At 39.4% G+C, this 10,152-nt stretch overlaps 1 protein-coding gene across 1 annotated transcript in view; it reads left to right on the top strand.

Annotated features, from left to right (window-relative positions):
- Positions 1-271: 271 nt before the first annotated feature.
- Positions 272-10,152, top strand: part of ATP8B4 (ATPase phospholipid transporting 8B4 (putative)) — a 266,536-nt gene continuing 256,655 nt past the window's right edge. Inside the window, exons 1-2 of the mRNA XM_063596635.1 lie at positions 272-3,881; positions 3,975-4,090. The gene's annotated coding sequence lies outside the window, so the exon portion shown is untranslated. The remainder of the gene's footprint in view (positions 3,882-3,974; positions 4,091-10,152) is intronic.

The raw sequence follows: 10,152 nt of genomic DNA, 5'->3' as shown, positions 1-10,152 counted from the left end.
TGGAGTCAGTTAGGTCAGATGTCTTTCACTGTCATAATCTTCTCACTGTTATAATTTTTGCAAAGGTGGCTTCAGTCTCCTATCTGTTCTGATAAAGAAAATGTAGTCGCATTTGGATTCTGGAGAGATAGTAAAGAAGATACTGACCTTTGTTAGACAATGGCTTATGTGACACGTGCTGGGTTGTGTGCTATTTATTCTTATTCTATCACTGCATATACAATTTTCATATGAATGCATACTTTTATCCATTTGTTATTTATTTAATGAATATCTCATTTAATCTTCACAAACAGCTTGAGAAGAAGGTTTTAATCTTCCCAATTTTGCAACCAGGAAGTTAAGGCTTAAGGTGGGTGAGTAATTTACACAATGTTCTATGATTTACACTTCAGCAATTCTCATTCTTTAGTGAGTAGGTTTGCAGTGTAGACTCCAGTGTAGACTTTAGGAGATTCAAGTGGGCTTCTAGTCTGCTTGGAGCAGGTGGATTCTTCAAGAATATGCTTATAGAATTATGAAATACTTTGTTCTGATTTTCTTTCATTATTTAGTGCATATTCCCAAATTGCAATTTTAGGCCAGAGCTACTTCTCTGCTGTTTAGGCTGACACCAAGGACTTGGTTTGACATTTCAATCAACTCAATCTTCCCTTGTTGGCCTTAAAAGCAAGCAAGCAAACAAACAGACAAACAACAAAACCTAAAACTTCTGTTATGACTAAATTCCAGGTAATCAATTAAATCTAAATTTATTTTATTGTTATTAAATTGAATTGACATAAAGTGACTAAATCTACTATTTGTCAATCCCATTCTCAATGTCAGAGACTTAAATTGTAGAATCTCCTCATTTGCACATCTGATTCCTTCCAGCAGCTGATAAGCATCACAGGAGCAGGAATCATATTTTGTTCATCTTTTCTATGTCCCACAAAGTGTCTAGCAGAGTATTTGCATCTGTTGAATGAAAATATGTTAGATCAATTTCTTCCAACTGTAGATTTCAAACTATAGGCCAGGCCATCCCACTTGCTACAGGTAGTTAATCTGTTTATCTAAAACCGTAATTCATTGGCTTTCTTAGCTATCTTGGCAGTTAGGCAAGAGATATTTACAGGTTCTAAGAAACATACGATGCTATTTATTCCTTGTATATTAGACTTATAGCTGTGTGGTTTCAGATTCTTAAGAATAAAAATTTCCATCTCTTCGTTTTGATGAAATGTGTGTAAAGTTGGAGAACAAGGTAAAAGAGTGAGTAAATTCGGAATTCTTTTTTTCTCTCAAATGCTCAGATACTTAATTAAAATTCCTTTAATATGATCATGAGATTTTTGTCAGGACAAGTTGAGATGATCCTTGAGAAAGCACTTTGAAAACTCTAGACTACAGACATAAAGGACGTTTGTCAAAAGTAAGGCTTTAAAACAAAATAAGGCCTCTTGAAAACACAGACCTGGCGTTCTGACAGTGCACATACTGCCTAATAGGGATGAAAGTTTAAGCTCTGTTTAGCTACCTTTGTATAATGGGAATAAAAGGTTTTTTTTTTTTCTTGTATCCTAAATCGAGAATTTAAACTGTTTTCTGATTAGCAAGGGTTTGCAGTCACACTAGTAATAGTCCTCTATAAGATGGACATCCTTCTCTGTTCCCCGTCTTTCTACTCCTTATGAAGAAAAAGTAGAAATTTTTGAAAAAGTTGTGCTAGGTATACATAACATGACATTTATCATTTTAACTACCTTTAAGTGTACAGTTCAGTGGCTTTAAGTACATTCACAGTGTTGTATAACTATCACCATTATCCATCTCCAGGACTTTTCCATCATCCCAATCTGAAACCCTGTACCCATTAAAGAATACCTTCCCATACTCTCTTCCTGCAGCCCTTGGTAGCCTCTACTCTCTGTCTCTGTGAATTCACCTATTCTTCTTGCTGAGCCTTGCTGTTATCATTATTCATTCAACATTATTCATTATTCATGAGTGCTTATTATGGACACTGGGAGTTCAACAGTAAATAAAAGTCCCTGCTCTCAAGGAGCTTTTATTTTAGTGGGAGGGAGACAATAAACAGCGAGCACATTTAAAATATTTTTAAAAAATGAGATTATCTTATACACAATTCTTCTGCAACTTGATCTTTTCACTTGACAGTACATCTTGGACATCTTTTTCTATGTCAGTCTGAAGAGGCCTATCTCTTATTTATAATAGCTAAATTTATTGAGTCTCTACTTTGCTCCAGGCACTGTTTTAGTTGCAACAATCCTATGAGGTAAGTTCTATAATGATCATCTTTTTACAGATGGCCCAGATAAGTGTAGGAGCTTGCATAGTCACCTGGCCAGTCACTGGTGGAGACAGAACTAAACTCAGATGACGTGATTCCTTACTCCAATTCTAACCTCTTTTGAATGGCTACATAGTACTCTTTTGTATCAATATACCTTAACTTATTTAGGCAGTCTCTTATATGTAAGCCATTTTTAGGTGTTTTTTTGTTGTTGCTATCATAGTGCTATAATTAACATATTTAGAGATATGTTTGCACGTGTGTGTGGTTTTCTATAAGGTAAATTCCTAAGAAATAAAAACACGTACACATTTCAATACTTGATAGGCACTACTATACTTATTTTCCTTTAAAAAATATTTTACCAATTTATATTCCCACTAACAGTATAGGAAAAGGAAAAGGCCCTGATTTCCTTATATCTTCTTTAACAAAGGGAATTACCAAACTTATATTTGCCCCATATGATAGGTTTAAAAATGGTATAGAGGTGATACTTAAAAATGTTTTTCACTTAAAAGTGTTTTTTATTTTAAATATTTTAAAGAGATGATTGCTTCCTGCTCTAAGCTGTTCTTGGTCCTCTTTTATCATGTAAGAAAGAAAGCCATCTCTCTTATTTCCAGAAATCTGTAGTTTCTTGTTACTGTGGAACCTTGGTAGGAAAAGGCTCTTGTTTCTGTGAAAACCTGAGGGCCCAGCATGAGGATGTTCCAGGAGAGTGGAGTTGATGGTGCGCAGGGGATTAGCTTGCTCTGGTTATAGAGACATGATTAAAATCTATTTGATTTCAGTACTTAACTGGCAAATCTGATGCAACTTCTGAAAATTTCCTAGATGGCTTTAGGCATATTTAAAAGAAGCCATATTTTTCCTTTTAAAAATAGATATGCACCAAAATATTTTATTTTCATCTAATCCCGCTTTAACGACAAGAATCCCCTTAAAAGCAATTCCAAACTAAAAGATGTAAATCCATTTCCTATGTGCATTTGTTCTTTGGTACCATCAGGGTTAATGTTTGCATCTTCTGTGCTGAAATTAAGGATGTTGGGAAAGAAGTGTCATTGCTTTGCCTACTAAATGTCGCTTGAGTATGCTTAGCTTTCATCCATAAGAGAGCTGAACTTCCCCTGTAAAAAAAAAAAAAAAAAAAAAGTGACAAAAACCCACTGCTGATTCTTTCATCTCTGCAAAAGCAGGTGGGAACTGCAAAGAGATTTGCTTATCTTGCTCAGTCAAGGGCTGGTAAAAGTTTGGTAAGTAGACCTGGTAGCCGGTGTCCCCTTCCATTGTTCATTTTCATCCTTCTGAATTCTTGATTCCCACAGAGGAAGCCATCCTCAGAAGCCAGCCTCTTGGGAGTTTCCTTTTGTTTCCCCAAGATTAACGAGTTCTGTCCTGTCAGCAGGAGCAGGCAACTAGGGGAGGAGAGGCTGTTCAGGGCTTTCAGCATTTTTCCAAGGAGTGTTTTTCTCCCTCAATTCCTCACTGGCAGTGAAGCTGCTTTCTTGTAAGGTCTTCCTCTTCTTCTGATGAGATGCTGATTCTGATTGCCATCTAGCAGCTTCCGGTGGTGGTAAGTGGTCAAGAGTGTTTTTCCAGGAGTTGATCTCAGGTTTTTGAGAATGCCCCCTAGAGACCCAGTTTGTTTTCTGTATCATCCCTCAAGCTTTCAAAGTAGCCTTGCTTTTCTCCTTGGCGTGGTCACGGAATGGATACCTGTTTGATCTTCCTGCACCGCTGAGAAATCTTCCTTTTGGGGGAGAGGATTAAGTCTGGGTTGAGGTGAGTAGATGGGTAGCATTCAATGGTTAGTGAGATGAAGTGGAAATTTAGCTGTGGGCTGGTTGGAACGATCTGTTTCTTTTCTCCAGATCCCTATTTTGTTTTGCTGTTTTCATCTTGGTGACTAAGGTTTCACAAATATTCTTTATTATTCCCCTTTTGCTAAAAAATAAATTTGGGGGAGTTAGTTGGAAATGGGAGATGTGACATTTTCTTTTTTGTTGTTTGAAATGTCTATTTTTTATTCTGTTAGCATGCCTATTAAATGACCAATGATAGTAGCATAAAGGTGCATTTCTTCTTGGTTTGTAGGTCTTTGTCACTTCCTTTTGTGGTTTTATTTTTTTCACGGGGTTTGTATACAGTGCACCTATTCAATATATTGTTTATGGTCAATTTATGCTTTAGACATGAACAGTTTGCACTGAGCTATCCCTCTGAGGTTTGAGGGTTATGTTTTTAGTGCTAAAATTTGTCTGAACAGAAAAAGGTATCCTTCTAGTTGTTTTGTTTATAGGCAAGAGAGTGTCTCAGGTCCCTGGTTAACAATTAGCTGTTTTGAAGAAAAGAAAACTGGTGAAAAACATTAATTGGAAGCTGAAGTCTTGTTAGAAAGTAAATGAGGAAACACAGGTTTTCTTGTGGGATTACCAACACCTGTGCCCATGAAGTATCCCCTTTTACTCAGCTGTTGCTCCATGCTGGCCTTTACTACAAAATGTAAACTCAGAGTGATTTCAGTTTTGATTTTTTTAAATTTATTTTTTATTTTTTATGTGATACGTAATAACTGCACATATTTATGGGGTACATGTGATATTTTGGTATATGCATACGATGTGTAATTAGCATATATATCACCTCAAACATTTACCATTTCTTTGTGTTGGGAACATTCCAAATCTGCTAGCTATTTTGAGATACAATAAATTATCATTATCTATATCATTTATTTTATCGTTTATACCGTTTATTATAAATAAAAAATTATCGTTATCTATTGTCATACTACCGTGTTATCAAATACTAGAACCTGTTCCTTCTGAGTATATGTTTGTACCCATTAACCCGCCTACCTTCACCCTCTTCTTCCTCTTCCCCTTCCTAACCTCTGGTAACCACCATTCTCCCTCTCTACCTTCATGAGATCAACTTTTTTAGCTCCCACATATGACAGAGGATATGTGATATTTGTCTTTCTGTGCCTGGCTTATTTTGCTTAACATAATATCCTCCAGTTCCATCCATGTTGCTGCAAATGATAGAGTTTTATTCTTTTTCATGGCTGAATAATATTCCATTGTATATAAATACCACATTTAAAAATTTTATTCCTCAAGAAGAAATATTATTGCTTCCATATCTTGGCTATTGTGAATAGTGCTGCAATAAACAGGGGAGTACACATATCTCTTCAAGGTACTTATTTCCTTTCTTTTGGATGTATTCCCAGAAGTGGGATTGCTGGATCATATGGTGGATCTGTTTTCACTTTTTTTGAGAAACCACAGAGTGATTTATTTTAACCTATATTGTGCCTTTATATTGTCTCATCATGCAGAAATCTTTAAAAATGAGGGAACAAATGATTTTTTTTGTGCCCCTGGAGGATTTTTTTGTGGGTGGGAGAATTTTATTTTTTTCATATGTGGCATATTGAATATTTTCATTTAGTAGGAAAAGAGTTAACTAACCATCTAAAAGTAAATTGGAAATTGTAGCTGTCATTGAAATTAAACTTAATGTATGTTTGGCCAGATGCAATGGCTCATGCCTGTAATCCCAGCACTTTGGGAGGCTGAGGCAAGTGGATTACTTGAGGTCAGGAGTTTGAGACTACTCTGGCCAACATGATGAAACACCCTCTCTACTAAAAATACAAAAATTTACCAGGCACGGTGGTGGGCTCCTGTAATCTCAACTACTCAGGAGGCTGAGGCAGGAGAATCGCCTGAACCGTGTGGTGGAGGTTGCAGTGAGCCGAGATCAGGCCACTACACTCCAGCCTGGGTGACAGAGCGAGACTCTGTCTCCACAAAAAAATAAATAAATAAAAAATAAAAAACAAAACTTAATGTGTGTAATCTAAATTCTTGTATAGCATGAGTAAGAATTAGAAACAAGTATTTATTTGTAGGATCTCTCATGAAAAGATATTAAAAAATAGTAACCTCCTAGCAACATTATATATTTCAAATATTAATAAATTCTAATTAAATATTAAATATTATTGATCGTTATGTTTTTGGAAACATGGTCCTTCCTTACTTTAAAGCTACCTTGCTTTTCTCTCTCCTTTTATTTACTCAACTGGAGTTTGAGTACCTACCCAGTGCCAGGCACTGTGCTAGATGCCTAGGGGAAGAGGTCACAGAGGGAGGGCCACAGCATTTCATTTCAATGGATCCTTCACTGACCTTTCTTTTGAAGTTGAGCGCCCTCTAGAGCTCTGTCCTTGTTCCTCGTCCTCTGTCCTTTCCTCACCTCTCTTTGTTCTTGTCCTTTCTGGGTGAGGTCATTCATTCCCCCTTGACTTCACTCCTTCCTTATATGTTGATGATTCCAAGTCTACAAATCTGTCTTTTTGTCTTTAGTGCTGTGAGGATGTTTTCAATGATCAAGTTGCATTTTAAGCCCACATGTTCAAACTAAATACATTATTTTTTCATCCCAATTCCTTCTTCTGCCCCTCCACCTTCTCCTCCTTTTCCCTTCACTGCTGTATTTATCATCATAGTGGCACCTCTATTCCCTCAGTGTCCCAAGGCAAAAACCTGGAAGTCACCCCAGATTCCTCCTTGTTCTGCATCCAAACACACAGACCATTTATTTTATTTGAACAGACAGGGTCTCACTATGTTGCCCAGGCTGGTCTCTAACTCCTGGGCTCAAGCAATCCATCTGCCTCGGCCTTCCAAAGTGCTGGGATTACAGGCATGAGCCACCATGTCTGGCCCATACAGATCATTTATAGACTGCATATTTAACTATGGAAACATTTCTAGAATTCAGCCCCATTTGCCAGTTGTCATTGCTCCTCCATCTCCTCTTGTGCCAGCCCATACTGTGAGATTAACCTTCCTAAAATCTCCGACAGCCTGGACTGGCACAGAGAGACAAAAGGGAACAAGGATAATGGAAAAGAGGGCTGAATTCTAATTGTGCCATTCTACTTAGATACCTCTTCTGTCTCCCCGCAACCTGCAGGAGCAACCACAGGATCTTGACCATGGCAATGCTGTCTGTCACCTTATCTATAAAATGGGGATAATGATAATTCCTGCTCGTAGAGTTTTGGTGAGGACTGAATAAGACAACACGTGTCAAGTTCTTAGCACAAGGCCAAGTCCCCAGTGAATGGCAGTGACAATAAGGACAATGATGAAGATGATCCTGTCTTTCAGAATCCAGCTCTTACCTGCCTTGTCAGCCCCATATCACTGCACATTCTTCCTATGTCTGTATGTTCTGCTTGCCATGACTATCACTGCTCCGCAAACCTTCCTTCCCTTTCACAACACTTGGCCTTTCCTCACGCTGTTCCTTTGACTTGTCCTTACCTTGTTTTATTTAGTAAGCTCTTCTTTTCCTTTTAAAAGGACTCAACTCAGAATTGCCATCTGTGAGGTCTTCGCTGACTCTGCAAAGCAGGCTTGGTGACTGCCTTTCCTCTGCTTCCATAGTTCTCCATCCCTCCTTCTACCATAGCCCTGCACTCATCATCCATTTTTAAAATTTTTATTTATTTATTTATTTTGAGACAGGGTCTTCTGTGTCACCCAGGCTGGAGTGAAGTGGCACAATCACAGCTCACTGCAGCCTTGAGCTTCTGGGCTCAAGTGGTCCTCCCACTTTAGCCTCCCAAGCAGTGGGACTGGAGGCATGAGCCACCATGCTTGGCTAATTTTTTGTAAAGACAGGGTTTCGCCATGTTTCCCAGACTAGTCTCAAACTCCTGGACTCAAGTGAGGAGATAGAGGGCATCTGCCCACCTTGGCCTCCCAAAGTGTTGGGATTACAGGTGTGAGCCACTGTGTCTGGCCTACACTCACCATTCGAATGGTCTTTTATGTTTCTGTCTGCTCTCATCTTCCCCAGACTGTGGGCTTTTGAAAGACTGGAAATGAATTTTTGCCTCCCTCATGCCCAGCCCATGTTAGCTATAGAGGAGGCACCTGATAAGTCTTTGATAATTGAATGTCAGTAGAGGGAGGACATGGTTCTCAAATTTGGTAGGAGGTTTTTTCCATGTGGAGAGTTAATACATTTTAAGAAAAATAAAAATAATCATCGCTTTCCCTTATTGAGTACTAACTTTGTGGCAGCAGGCATTGAGCTAATTTCTTTATGAAGATGGCTTGGTTTAGTTTTCCTAGTGATCCTATGAGTTACTCTGATTGTCCACAGAGGAGAAAACTGGAGCTTAGAAGGGAGGGGAACTTGCTTGAGATTCTAGGGTTAACAGGAGCAAACTTGGGCGGCCTAACGCCAGCACTGGTGGAGCAATAGGGAAGTGAGAAGAGGAAGGAAGATGGCCAAAGCAGGGTTGAGAGAAGAGGGACAGGATGAGGACAAGGAGGGGAAAATGAGAAAGAGACCAGCAAGAGCAGACTAGGAAAGGAAGAGAAGGGAAGGAGAAAAGGAAACTAGAATACATTTCTATAAGTACTTCCAATGTTGCCTGAAGTTTTGATTGAAGTAACTCAGGAATGGAAAAGCAAACATCGTATGTTCTCACTTATAAGTGGGAGCTAAGCTATGAGGATGCAAAGGCATAAGAATGGCACAGTGGACTTTATGGACTCAGGGGGAAAGGGTAGGAAGGGAGTGAGGAATAAAGGACTACAAATTGGGTGCAGTGTATACTACTCATGTGATGGGTGCACCAAAATCTCACAGATCACCACTAAAGAACTTACTCATGTAACCAAACTGTTTCCCAATAGTCTATGAAAATTAAAAAAAAAAAAAAAAAAAAAAAAAAGAAACTAGGAGACCAAGAAGGAAAATGAACAGGGGATATGTGAGAGGACGAAGAGAAGCTTTGAAATGTTGTGGCTGGGTGATGGCTGCATGACTAGAATATAAAGAGACTCCTGTATGGACATGAGTCCATTAATTGACTCACAACAATTAACCTGCTGTATGTTATACAGTAAATATAACAATAATTTATTGTTGAGGCACGGTAATTGCATATACCTGTAGTTGCAAGCCATTTATAAATTTGGCTTTTTTTTTTTTTTTTTTTGAGATGCAGTTTCGTGTTGTTGCCCGGGCTGGAGTGCAATGGCATGATCTCAGCTCACCGCAACCTCTGCCTCCTGGGCTCAAGTGATTCTCCTGCCTCAGCCTCCTGAGTAGCTGGGATTACAGGCATGTGCCACCACGCCCAGCTAATTTTTGTATTTTTAGTAGAGACGGGGTTTTTCCATGTTGGTCAGGCTGGTCTCGAACTCCTGACCTCAGGTGATCCACCCACCTCGGCCTCCCAAAGTGCTGGGATTACAGGTGTGAGCCACCGCTCCTGGCCTTATAAATTTGGCTTTTACACACACCCATACATACACACATACACACATACATAGATTGGCTTAATTTTTTTTTTACTTCAACTTTTGTACAGTTCCTACAATCTACAAGCACTGTGGCTGTTGGCAGCTGTCACTGATACCAAATAGAATTATCTTTAGCTCCCACCCTCACACTCACACTCAAAACTGCACACATGCAGGACAGAAGCCTGGGCTTGTTCCTTTTTCTCTCGCTCTCTCAGCTCCCAAGGCTGAGATTACTCTGCTTCATCTGGATCGCCCATCTCTGGGGTCTCATAGCTGAGTTTCAGTTCCCCAATCCTACCTTCTCCTCGGGGCCAGCACTGGGGCTGCAGGTAATATTTTGGGTTGGCAGGCAGGGATGCCTGTGGGACAGCAAGGTCACCCCTATATGGGTCCCAGGGTGGGAGGACTCTCTGAGGCTTTGCTCTTCAGGCTCTGGGAACCTAGGGCCAGAGGGAGGAAAGGGGAAGGGCTGGGCAGCTGGAGGAGAGAAGGGCTTGTTCC

The sequence above is a fragment of the Pan paniscus genome, chromosome 16 (assembly GCF_029289425.2).
Source record: "Pan paniscus chromosome 16, NHGRI_mPanPan1-v2.0_pri, whole genome shotgun sequence".
NCBI lineage: Eukaryota > Metazoa > Chordata > Mammalia > Primates > Hominidae > Pan > Pan paniscus.
Note: the sequence above shows the minus strand (reverse complement) of the source record. Positions and strands in the feature narration are given on the sequence as shown.